Source organism: Crocuta crocuta, unplaced genomic scaffold (genome assembly GCF_008692635.1).
Source record: "Crocuta crocuta isolate KB4526 unplaced genomic scaffold, BGI_CrCroc_1.0 scaffold445, whole genome shotgun sequence".
Lineage (NCBI taxonomy): Eukaryota > Metazoa > Chordata > Mammalia > Carnivora > Hyaenidae > Crocuta > Crocuta crocuta.
Genome location: NW_027530847.1, coordinates 2,104,214 through 2,115,504, shown reverse-complemented (window position 1 = coordinate 2,115,504; position 11,291 = coordinate 2,104,214). Strand labels below are relative to the sequence as shown.

The 11,291-nt window shown below is 46.7% G+C and overlaps 1 long non-coding RNA gene across 2 annotated transcripts in view; it reads right to left on the bottom strand.

The window, feature by feature from the left end:
- Nucleotides 1-8,054: 8,054 nt before the first annotated feature.
- The window catches only part of LOC144235790 (uncharacterized), a 19,527-nt gene continuing 16,290 nt past the window's right edge, over nt 8,055-11,291 (bottom strand). For both annotated transcript variants that reach the window (XR_013336314.1, XR_013336315.1), the window contains exon 3: nt 8,055-10,141. This is a non-coding gene — a long non-coding RNA (uncharacterized LOC144235790). The remainder of the gene's footprint in view (nt 10,142-11,291) is intronic.

Genomic DNA, 11,291 nt, shown 5'->3' with positions numbered 1-11,291 from the left:
AAGCATAAAATGGTCAGCACAGAGCCCACTACGGGGCTTGAACTCACAAACCATGAGATCATGACCTGAGCTGAAGTCAGACGCTTAATCAACTTAGCCACCCAGGCGCCCCAAGCTGTTCTTACTTCTTCTTTTTTTTTATGTTTATTTATTTTACAGAAAGAGAGAGAGCGAGAGAGCACAAGTGGGGGAATAGCAGAGAGAGAGGGAGACACAGAATCCAAAGCAGGTTCCAGGCTCCGAGCTGTCAGCATAGAACCTGACGTGGGGCTCAAACTCACGAACTGCGAGATCATGACCTGAGCCGAAGTCTGCCACTTACCTGACTGAGCCACCCAGGTGCCCCAAGCTGTTCTTACTTCTATGACTACTATTACCATGCTATCTTCCACGTCCACCCTGTCATCAATTCCTATGGAGTCAACCTCCTAAAAACCTCTCCAAGTGGTCTTCATGCTCCATTTCCCAGGTCTGGCCCTGTCTATCATCTCACACGTCTATTCTGGGCTTATTAGAACGTAGATTGCCAGGGCCCCATCCCAGAGTTTGAGACAGCAGGTCTGCAAGTCCCCAGGTGATGACCATGCTATGGTCCAAGAGTCACACTTTGACAACCCCTGCTTCTAAGCTCTTCCTAGCCTCTGTGACCCAGGGGTCTTCTGCCTAACCCTTCTCCAGGCAGAGGGCTCAGAACTGGGGTGATTGTGGGGCTGGAGATCGCTCACAGAGGCTGCAGGCTGGGGAATGAAAAGGAGATTGGCTTCTAGCTCCAGGCCTAGTCCTTCACCCTGCACTCTGCGAGGGTAATTTAGGGCCTGAAAAATCCTACACGCACCCCTCCCCCGAAGACTCCCCCTCCCCCCCCCCCCCCCTCCTCNCAACACACACACACACACACACACACACACACACACACACACACACACACTCCTGCATTCACTCCCTGCAGGAGTCCCAAGCTGGGGAGTGTACAAGGAGCTGCCCCTGGGCCCAGAGCCTAACACCCTTATGCTACATCTAGAACAATCCTTCATCTTTTCCTCACAGATGTTTCATTCACCCTTCTCTCTGCTCCAAAATTCCCTCAAAAGCATTCACTAGTAATTTTCCCAAATCACAGTAATTACCTTATTACTTTGATATTAATAGACTTCAGTTGGCATCAAGGACCCAGCTGGAACACGCCCGGATCCCGCGTGCGGGGAGGGAACCCTGAAGGCCACCTCGCATCAGGGCCGGTCTGGCCGCAGCTCCATGGTCAGCCCCTGCTAGCCACCCTCCCCCCACCTCCTTCCCTCCCTCATGCCCTTGCCCAGGTCAGAGAACCCCAGACTCCTGAGAAACAGTGGAGGTCAAATCATCCACTCCCCAGAAGCCTAGAGTCCCCCAGCAAAGTAGAGGCAGCAGCCAGAAGGGACGCCACGGCCCCTAGATCCCCAGGCCTGCTTTTCCCCCTTCCTCTTCTTTGCTGTGCCCCAAGACAGATCTGACGTGGAGACCTTCCAAACCCTAGCCTGGATGAGGGGAGTCAGAAATGACTCCTTGCCTCCCAGTAATAACTAATACTGACTGACTATGGTCCATAAGCTCTCCAGGTGAAAACTGACTTAACCCTCACAGCCTATGAAGTACTGTCATTTAACCCATTTTACAGATAAGGAAACAGGGTTCTGATCAAGAAGGTTACACACTGTAACTGGGGAAGTCCTCAGGCAGATCTCACTTGAACCAGTCAACTACAGATGCCCTGGGTCCCTCCTCTCCTCGCCCTGAGGATTACCTGTCTCTAGCAGTGTCTGCACCCTCTTTCTGGATCCCAGGATAATGAGACTAGCCCCTCTGTCCTGGGGGCTTACTCTGTACCAGATGCTTTCCAGGCATCATCTTACCTCTCCCTCAGGATTGTTTTCTCTGATAAAGATTTAATTAGCCCCGTTTCAGATGAGGAATGAGAGCTTTGGTGATCCCAAGAACTCACTCTCAGGAGCAGATCTGGAATTAATTCGGGGGAGCCTGACTCCCAAGTCTTTTCTCCTAATCAGGAGACTCTTCTGCAAGCACGCTCCTCTCTAGGCTTCAGTTCCCCCTCTGGAACAATAGTAGAGACCACTGATGAGGGCTCACTGAATGCCAGGCACCAGTTTGCAGTAATCCCTACCTGGCCCATTACACTTGATCTTATTAGTGCATTTATTTTTGTTTTTTGTTTTTTTTTAATTTGTTTAAAAAAAGCTTTTTTACTATTTATTTTTGAGAGAGACAGACAGACAGAGGAAGGGGCGGGGGAGTGAGGGAAGTGCATAAAGAGAGAGAGAGGGAGACACAGAATCTGAAACAGGCTCCAGGCTCTGAGCTGTCAGCAAAGAGCTCGACGTGGGGCTCAAACTCAGGAATGGCGAGATCATGACCTAGGCCAAAGTTGGACACTTAACCAACTGAGCAACCCAGGCATCCCTTATTAGTGTATTTGAGTCTATGACTTGGCATAGCCACGGGGCAACACTGCCTCGGTCATACTTGCTCACTCTCAGGTGGATGCTGAGTGGGTTTCCAAGTCCAAGGTTCTTCAGAAACATTGCTTGGGCAACTTCCCCACAAATGGGATGGGGGAAGGGACCTTCTAGGCAGAAAGGCTGCCCAGGGCAAGGCAGGCCAGGGCTGAGAGTGATTGGCAGTCAGACTAGGCCAGCCACACCAGTCAGGGCGGGGGAGCAGCACAGAGGCTCCTTTGTCAGGCCAGAAGCTGCAAGGCCGCCCCATCCCCACCATCTGGCTCCAGCTCCAGCCCAGTGATGCATGATGGGGAAATGGGGGTGGGGGTGCTGGGGGCTGCCCACCTGCTCTGCCTCCTGGGATAAACCAACCCAAGACCTCCCAGGCCCATCTGGCCAACACATCCCAAAGCCCTAACCACCCCTGGGGACTCCTTTCGACAGGCTGAAATTGGCCGGGAGTGTGGCCAGCCTGTCAGGGTCGCAGGTCACCGTTAATCTGCCAGAACAAGGGAGGGTGGGCGGGTGGGCAGGCAGCCGGTGTGGGCAAAGCCCTGGCAGTTCCTGCCGTCTGTGCTGGTGGCTGTGGAGGGAGATTTGCCTCTTCTGGGAGTCACAGAGATGGGCTACAGAGAATACAGGACTCTAGGAAAATTGCTGATGCTCACATCTTGCTAGCTAGCAATTGTGCTTCTGTATGGGGGCCCCGGAGAAACTCTCACAACGTGTTTATGGTTATGCAGCACTGGATGTGATAACAGAGTATTGGCAATAACCTAAATGTCCATCAATCGGGGAATGGATAAATACAAGAACCTAGAAAACCTTCCTCCATGTTACTCAACTAACAGGGGCCAAGAAACGAGGCCCCTGATATCAACATGACTTGACTATCTGTTCCAGGAAATTCTTGCCTGGAAAGATAGGACTGTAAACCAATAAATAACCTTACTATTTGCCACAGGAAATTATTGCAAACCAAATAGTTTGCTCACCTTGGCAAATACCTCTCTTTGACAATAAACAAATGAAACGTGGTCTGTTTATACAATGGAAAACTCTGTAGCAGCTAAAGGGAATGAACTCAAAATGGATGAATCTTACAAACATAAGGTTAAGTGGAAAAAATCAATTTGCAGGAAGATGTGGGAAAAATATGATGAAATATGTGATATTTTTAAAACACACAAATAATATTGTATACAATTTTAGTGCAATGTAAGTACACTCATATGAAAACAAATACAAGTATAAAAACATTCATGGGATTTATGGAAACCCAACATCTGAAGCGTTTGTGAAAAACACCAAACTCCTCTATGGGGAGGCAGCAAAAGCAGTGGGATAGAGGAGAAGAGGTTTCAACTTCAGTTTTATCATTTTTGTTGAAAAGGAAAACAAAAAAGATTTGAAGTAACTTGATTAAAATTGTAGAGCAATATTTGGTTATTTGGGGAAAAAGGTACCCAGATGATTTTTTTTTAATTTCCTAAAATTGTTTTTTACTTCCTTTTTTGTTTGTTTGTTTATCCCAAAGGAGGGGATGGGCAGACAGAGAGAGGGAGAGAGAGAGAGAGAGAGAGAGAGACAGAGAGAGAATCTCAAGCAGGCTCCAAGATGTTAGCACAGAGTCTGACTTAAGGCTTGATCTTACAAACTGTGAGATCATGACCTTAGCTGAAATCAAGAGTTGGACTCCAGATCAACTAAGTCACCCAGGTGCCCCATCCTTTTCTTGCTTTTAAGTAATTTCTATGCCCAATATGGGGCTTGGGCTCATGACCCCAAGATCAAGAGTCATGTACTCTAGGGGTGCCTGGGTGGCTTAGTTGGTTAAGCGTCCGACTTTCGCTTAGGTCATGATCTCGCAGTTCGTGGGTTCAAGCCCCGCGTCGGGCTCTGTGCTGACTGCCAGCTCAGGGCCTGGAGCCTGTTTCAGTCTGTGACTCCCTCTCTCTCTGACCCTCCCCTGCTCACGCTGTCTCTCTCTCTCTCCTAGAAATAAAAAAAAAAAAAAAAAAAAAAAAAAAGAGTCATGTACTCTACCAACTGAGCTATCCAGGCACCCCTGAGTTCCTACTTTTAATTCTTTTGAGTATATATCCAAAAGTGAAATTGCTGGATCATGTGGTAATTCTATATTTAATTTTTTTGAAAAATTGCCATACCATTTTCCATAGTACCATTTTATATTCCCATTAGCAGTACTCAAGAGTTTCAATTCCACATCCCTACCAACACTTGTTAGTTTCTGTTTTTGGGGTAATAGCCATCCTCAGGGGTGTGTGTTTGTTTGTGTGTTTTTTAATGCTAATTCCTTAATGCAAGTCATCTTACATGATTTTCTGCATTTAAAAAAATAAATGAAATTTAAGAAACAAAGCAGATGAACATAAGGGAAGGGGGGGAGGAAGAGAGGGAAACAAACCATAAGAAACTCTACAATAGAGAACAAACTGAGGGTTGATGGAGAGAGGTGAGTGGGGGATGGGCTCAATGGGTGATGGGTATGAAGGAGGGCATTTGTCGTTATGAGCACTGGGTGTTATACGTAAGTGATAAATCACTAAATTCCACTCCTGAAAACAATATTACACTGTATGTCGACTAACTAGAATTTAAAGAAAAAATTAAAGAAAAAATTAAAATAAATTAAAAAAGGAAACATCTCCAGAGCTTAAGGAAGAAAGGAAGGTCAGGCTCAAGTCCATGATCCAGGAGCTAGGTCTGTGTGGTATTTTGACAAGTCCCTTCACTTGTCTGAGCCCTCAATTTTGCCACCCAAGAAAAAGGAGGAGGAATAATCCCATTTCCAGAATTAAGGAAGTAACAACTGTTCAGATGTTTGTGCAAAAAAAAAAAAATTGGTCAGAAGGTCAGCGGGTCAGCCTACACAAGTTGGGCAGCAGCATCTGGATGAAGACAATGGAGGCCCACTAACCCTCTACTGAGGACCATGCACTTCCAAACGTTAAAACCCTTCCCATTATGCAGAAAAGGAAGTGGAGACTCAGAAGGTCCAGGGACCTGCCCACAGTCACACAAGGCAGAACTGGGATCTGCCCCCAGAGCTGAAACTCCAAGTCCCTACCATTCACTGCCTTGCACGTGACCTTACCTTGATCCCAACAGTTCACTAGATGAGGACGCTGCAGATCAGAACGTCTGAGTAACTCCATGATGACAATAACCAAGATTTAATGAGCACTTGCCATGTGCCAGGTCCCACACTATCCTTGGGGTCCTCACACCCCAGGGAGTAGGTATAGGTCCTGCTCACTGATTTGAAAATGGAGTCTCAGAGAAGTCAGGGCTTTTGTCCAAAGTCACAAAGCTAATAATGCTGGCCAAATATTGGTGTTTGGTCTGTCTGGTTACAGAGTCGGAATGCCCCCATTCACATGAAGTAGAGTCAGAATTCGAAACCAGAACTCATCAGGACTCTAAGCCAGTGCCCATTCTTGGCGCCCTCTGCTCCCAGGGAATAAAAGAGTTCCTCAGACCACTTCTCTGCTGTCCTTTCTTGTGTCCCCTTCTCTCTCCAAGCCATGGGCACAGCCCAGGGAGGGGCCTCCCACATTACTTGGAGTCTGACCTGCTACAGGTGCTTCTGGCATCGTGGGGGGGTGATCACAGGGCCACAGTTTCTGCACCATCTCTGAGCTTCACCAGTGGCACCTTCTTCCCAGGCTGCAGATGCTTCTGCAGCTGTGTGAGCTTCATCTTGGTCTCCTGGGACCCCCTGGGACCCCCAAAGCCACCTTTAGGGACCAGCCAGCCCCAAGCCAGGTAGGCTCTTACCAGGCATTCACATTTGCTTGTGGGTCCCCAAAAAAGCCAAGTCAGCCCACACATATACACATACCAAGGGGTGACCTAGAAGGGAGGGGGGGTGGACACAGGTGAATAGGATTAAGACTACCTATACCATACCGTGATAAGCGTTGAGTAATGTACAGAATTGTTGAATCACTCCATTGTACGCCTGGGGCGCCTGGGTGGCTTAGTCGGTTAGGCGTCCGACTTTCGCTTAGGTCATGATCTCGCGGTTCGTGGGTTCGAGCCCCGCGTCGGGCTCTGTGCTGACTGCCAACTCGGAGCCTGGAGCCTGTTTCAGTCTGTGACTCCCTCTCTCTCTGACCCTCCCCTGCTCATGCTCTCTCTCTCTCTCCTAGAAATAAATAAAACATTAAAAAAAAAAATTTAACATTGTACGCCTGAGACTAATATAACACTGTATGTTTACGATACTGAATTTAAAATTTAAAAGGAAAGAAGGGATGCCTGGCTGCTTGGCTGGCTCAGTTGGTGGAACGTGCTACTCTTAATCTCAGGGTTGTGAGTTCAAGTTCCACACTGAGTGTAGAGATTACTTAACGACAAAATCTTTAGGGGCGCCTGGGTGGCTCAGTAGGCTGAGCGTCGACTCTTGATTTCAGCTCAGGTCATGATCCCAGGGTTGTGGGATGGAGCCCCTTGTAAGTGTGGAGCCTGTTTGGGATTCTCTCTCTCTCCCCTTACCCCTTTCCCCCTGCTTGCTCGCTCTCTCATTAAAAATAAAATAAAAAATAGGGGCGCCCGGGTGGCTCAGTCGGTTAAGCGTCCAACTTTCGCTCAGGTCATGATCTCACGGTTCGTGGGTTCGAGCCCCGCGTCGGGCTCTGTGCTGACTGCCAGCTCGGAGCCTGGAGCCTGTTTCAGAGTCTGTGACTCCCTCTCTCTCTGATCCTCCCCTGCTCACGCTCTCTCTCTCTCTCTCTCAGAAATAAATAAAAAACATTTAAAAAAAATTAAAAAAAATAAAATAAAAAATAAAGTTATAAAATAAAATCAAATCTTAAAAAAAAAAAAAGAGGTGGCTCTGGGTCATCCTGGCCTCCAGATTCCCAGCACCCCTTCCTGTGTGTGCCCTGCCCTTTTATCACCTCCTCCTTCCAGTGATCACCTTAGACTTCAGACATGCAGAGAGGGGGATAGAAACCAGCTTATGTTTTAGAGTCAGGGCTCAGGCCACAAAGCATTCTTTAAAGGCAGGGGAAAGAGGCCTGGGCTAAAATTAATTATAATTGTGAATAATAATAATTATTATGGTTACACTAATTATAGTAACAAGAGAGCAACAGCAGCAATAGCTGACCTTGAGAGCTTTGCTGACCTTGAGAGCTTGTCAGTATGCTAAACACATATTGTTTCATTTAATTCTCTTAAGAATGCTGGGAGGTAAGATTGATTTCTTTCCTTTTTTGAAAAAGGGAAGAACCAAGCTCAGAGAGGTTAAGGAACTTGCTCAAGGTCACACAGCTGCCAGGTGGTAGAAACTAAAGAATGAAGAGGCTTGGTAACCTAGACTTTACCCTGCCTGATGCTTCCTGGGGGACTTTGGGAAAAGTTAAACCCTTTTAGAGCCTCCGTTTGCACAGATGCAGAGGGGAGGAAAACACAAGAGGACAGAATAGAAGCCAAGAGGCATGGAGCTGAGACTCCAAAGACCTTACAGAGTTGTGTTTCCACAAAGTCAGCTTTATTCAGTAATAAAACAAATTAACATAATTGTAAGACAGGTTCAGGATTTAAAATTCAATGACATTTCACTATGCATTTAACTTGCCTTCATACAAGCCACACAAAACAAAGTACAATACAAAGTCATGCAACAAACAAGATGCAACAAGGGTATGATACTTTTTGTAAAATAGATATAAAATGAATTACTGAGAAAATAGGCATGCACTTGGATATCACAGCAATATCAAATTATCCTAAAGGTATTTATTTATTTATTTATTTATTTATTTATTTATTATGGCTAACGTGGGGCTTGAACTTAAGACCCTGAGATTACGGTTGCATCTATGCATGCTATTTTTACCAGCTTTCCTGCTGCTGAAACTCAGATGTCATGGCTCACAGGTAGAGAAACAGATACCTTTGTGACAGTTTGTCTTACCAACTGAATGGCTGGGTAAGGGGCAGTTTCTAGCTCTCAACCTCTCTACCCTCCTGCCACAGGACTCTTGTACATGCTATTTGTTCCTTCCTCCTGGGCATTATTCCTCCCTTCACTTGATTAACTCCCACTCCAGCTGCTTTCACATGTACGTTTTCTGACTGGACTGACTGATTTTTAAGTAAGCCCTACACCCAATGTGGGGATTGAACTCAGGACCCGGAGCTCATGGGTCACATGTTCTGACTGAGCCAGCCAGGCACCCTGGGGAGATTTCCTAATTGATTAGAATTTCATGGTTTCAGAGTTTTATTAGTTAGAACTTCACAACCAGAGAATTCTATTGATTAGAATTTTATGGCACCAGAGAAATATTGATTAGCATTCCACGGCCCCAGAGTTCTATTACTTAGAATTTCATGACTTGAGAATGCTATTGATTCGAATTTCATGGCTGGCATCTTAGTGTTTCATCAATGTGTGCTTCCCCCCAGACACCCACACAGATCCTCAGCTCTCTGCTTAAACTGCTACCTTCTCAGGGAGGCCTTCTCTTATCTCCCTGTTTCAAATGGTCTGCCACCTGCTCCTGCTTTATTTTTCTCCATGGTGGTGGTCACCACTTAACACACCTAATACATTATTTACTGCCTCCTGTACCAGACTGTTAAGAAGCTCCACCAGGACAGGGGTTTTCATCTGTCTTGCTTACTGTATCCCCAAGACCTAGAACAGAGCTTGGCACACAGATGTTCAATAAATATTTGCTGAATGTTTACAAACGAACCAATTATATTCAATAACATAATGAATAAACTGTTGTAATTATTACATAAAAGTACCATGCAATCATTTTTAAAAAAGTGATTGCCAACTTATCTACCTCCCTTCTGTGCCTGACTCAATGCTTCAACTCATGATGGAGAGGGGAATGTCTCGCCTCTCTAGCTGTGCCCCTCTCCCTAAGTCAGGGATCTCACGTGAGTCAAGATCTAGACTTGAAATGGGAAAAGGAATTGAAATGGGAAAGTGAGTCTAAAAGGGGATACCTACAATCTAGAACCCTACTAATTTTTCAGACCTCAAATGTTACCATCACCTTTTCTGGGAAGATCTTCTGATGGCCAGATTAACCTGGCTCCCTTGTCAAATGCTCTCCAACTTCCATCCACCCTGCTCACAGCACTCTGTACTGTTTGTATTTAGAAATAGCTGGGTGACTGTTGATATCCGTAGATAAGGATCACATCTGCTTTGTACCTCCTGCCCAGACCAGTGCCTGGTACACAGCAGGTGCTCCAGGCCTGTTTGTGGAATGAATGCATGAATACCATAACACACTCCTGCTCTCAGGATGGACATAGATCTGCTAGGATCAACAGCAGCCAAGGGTCAGGGACTGCCAGGAGAAGGACCCTGAGAGGACCCTGAGTTTGGGTCCCCAGTCTCCCTCTGGAGCCATCTCCAGGGTAAGGGGTAGGGTAGGAGTGGGTAAACCTCTTCTAAAAACAAACAGTAAGGGGCGCCTGGGTGGCTTAGTCGGTTAAGCGTCCGACTTTCGCTCAGGTCATGATCTCACGGTTCGTGGGTTCGAGCCCCGCGTCGGGCTCTGTGCTGACTGCCAGCTCAAAGCCTGTTTCAGAGTCTGTATCTCCCTCTCTCTCTGACCGTCCCCTGCTCACGCTGTCTCTGTCTCTCTCTCCTAGGAAAAAAAAAAAAACAGTAAAACATAGGCTGCCGCTGTTGTCGCAATTAGACATAGACCATACGTAAACAAAAGTCAGCTGCATTCAAAAAAACCTTCACTTAATGGGGTGCCTGGCTGGCCTCCTTGGTACAGCATCTGACTCAGGCTCGTTGAGCTCAAGTCCCACCTTGGGCTGGGGTGCAGAGCCTACTTAGAAACAAACAACAGAAAACCCTTCACTTACAGACCTAAAATTTGAACTTCATGTTAAGTTTCACATATCACAAACACATTCTTACTTTTGTCTTCTCAACAGTTAAAGGTGTAAACACTTCATAAACAGTAAAAAGAATACACACACACACCACATAAAAAACAGTGTGGCAGGCAAGGGCTATAATTTGCAACCCCCTAAAATAAAACTTTAAGTAGAGGGGCGCCTGGGTGGCTCAGTCGGTTAAGCGTCCGACTTCAGCTCAGGTCATGATCTCACGGTTCGTGGGTTCGAGCCCCACGTCAGGCTCTATGCTGACAGTCAGCTCAGAGCCTGGAGCCTGTTTCAGATTCTGTGTCTCCCTCTCTCTCTGACCCTCCCCTGTTCATGCTGTCTCTCTCTCTCAGAAATAAAATTAAAAAAAAAAACTTTAAGTAGGAAGTAAGAGTGGGAGACTAAGGGGAGGCAGGGAAGTTTTCTAAGTCTTCCATGCTGCACGAATATCAACCATTCTGAGCCTCAGGCTCCTCCTTCCGAAAAGGTAGAGAATAAAAATCCTTGGTTCCCCAGGTGGTCCTGAGGAACGGAGATAACGATATCGTTTCCATTCCAAACAGGCGGGTTGAGCCGCTAGGTTACCACTTTTACTAATAATCATTATCATTATTATTATTATTATTATTACCACGGGGACTGTGGGAGAAGTGAATGGAAGGAATTTTTCAAATCTCCCACCCCCCCCCGCCCCCCAGAAAAGCCTGGCACCAAGGAGACCTCCACAGAAGCTGCTAATTTCCTGTTTTCCACTACTGCCTCTCACGCCACTTCTAGGTCACTCAGGATAGACCTCCCCAGCATCCTCCACCGACCGCCCAGGCTATCCTGCTCCCCGCAGGCCTTGCCTAGGATCGGAGAAGGTGCCCTCGGCAGCTGGCCAGGGTATGGGAGGGC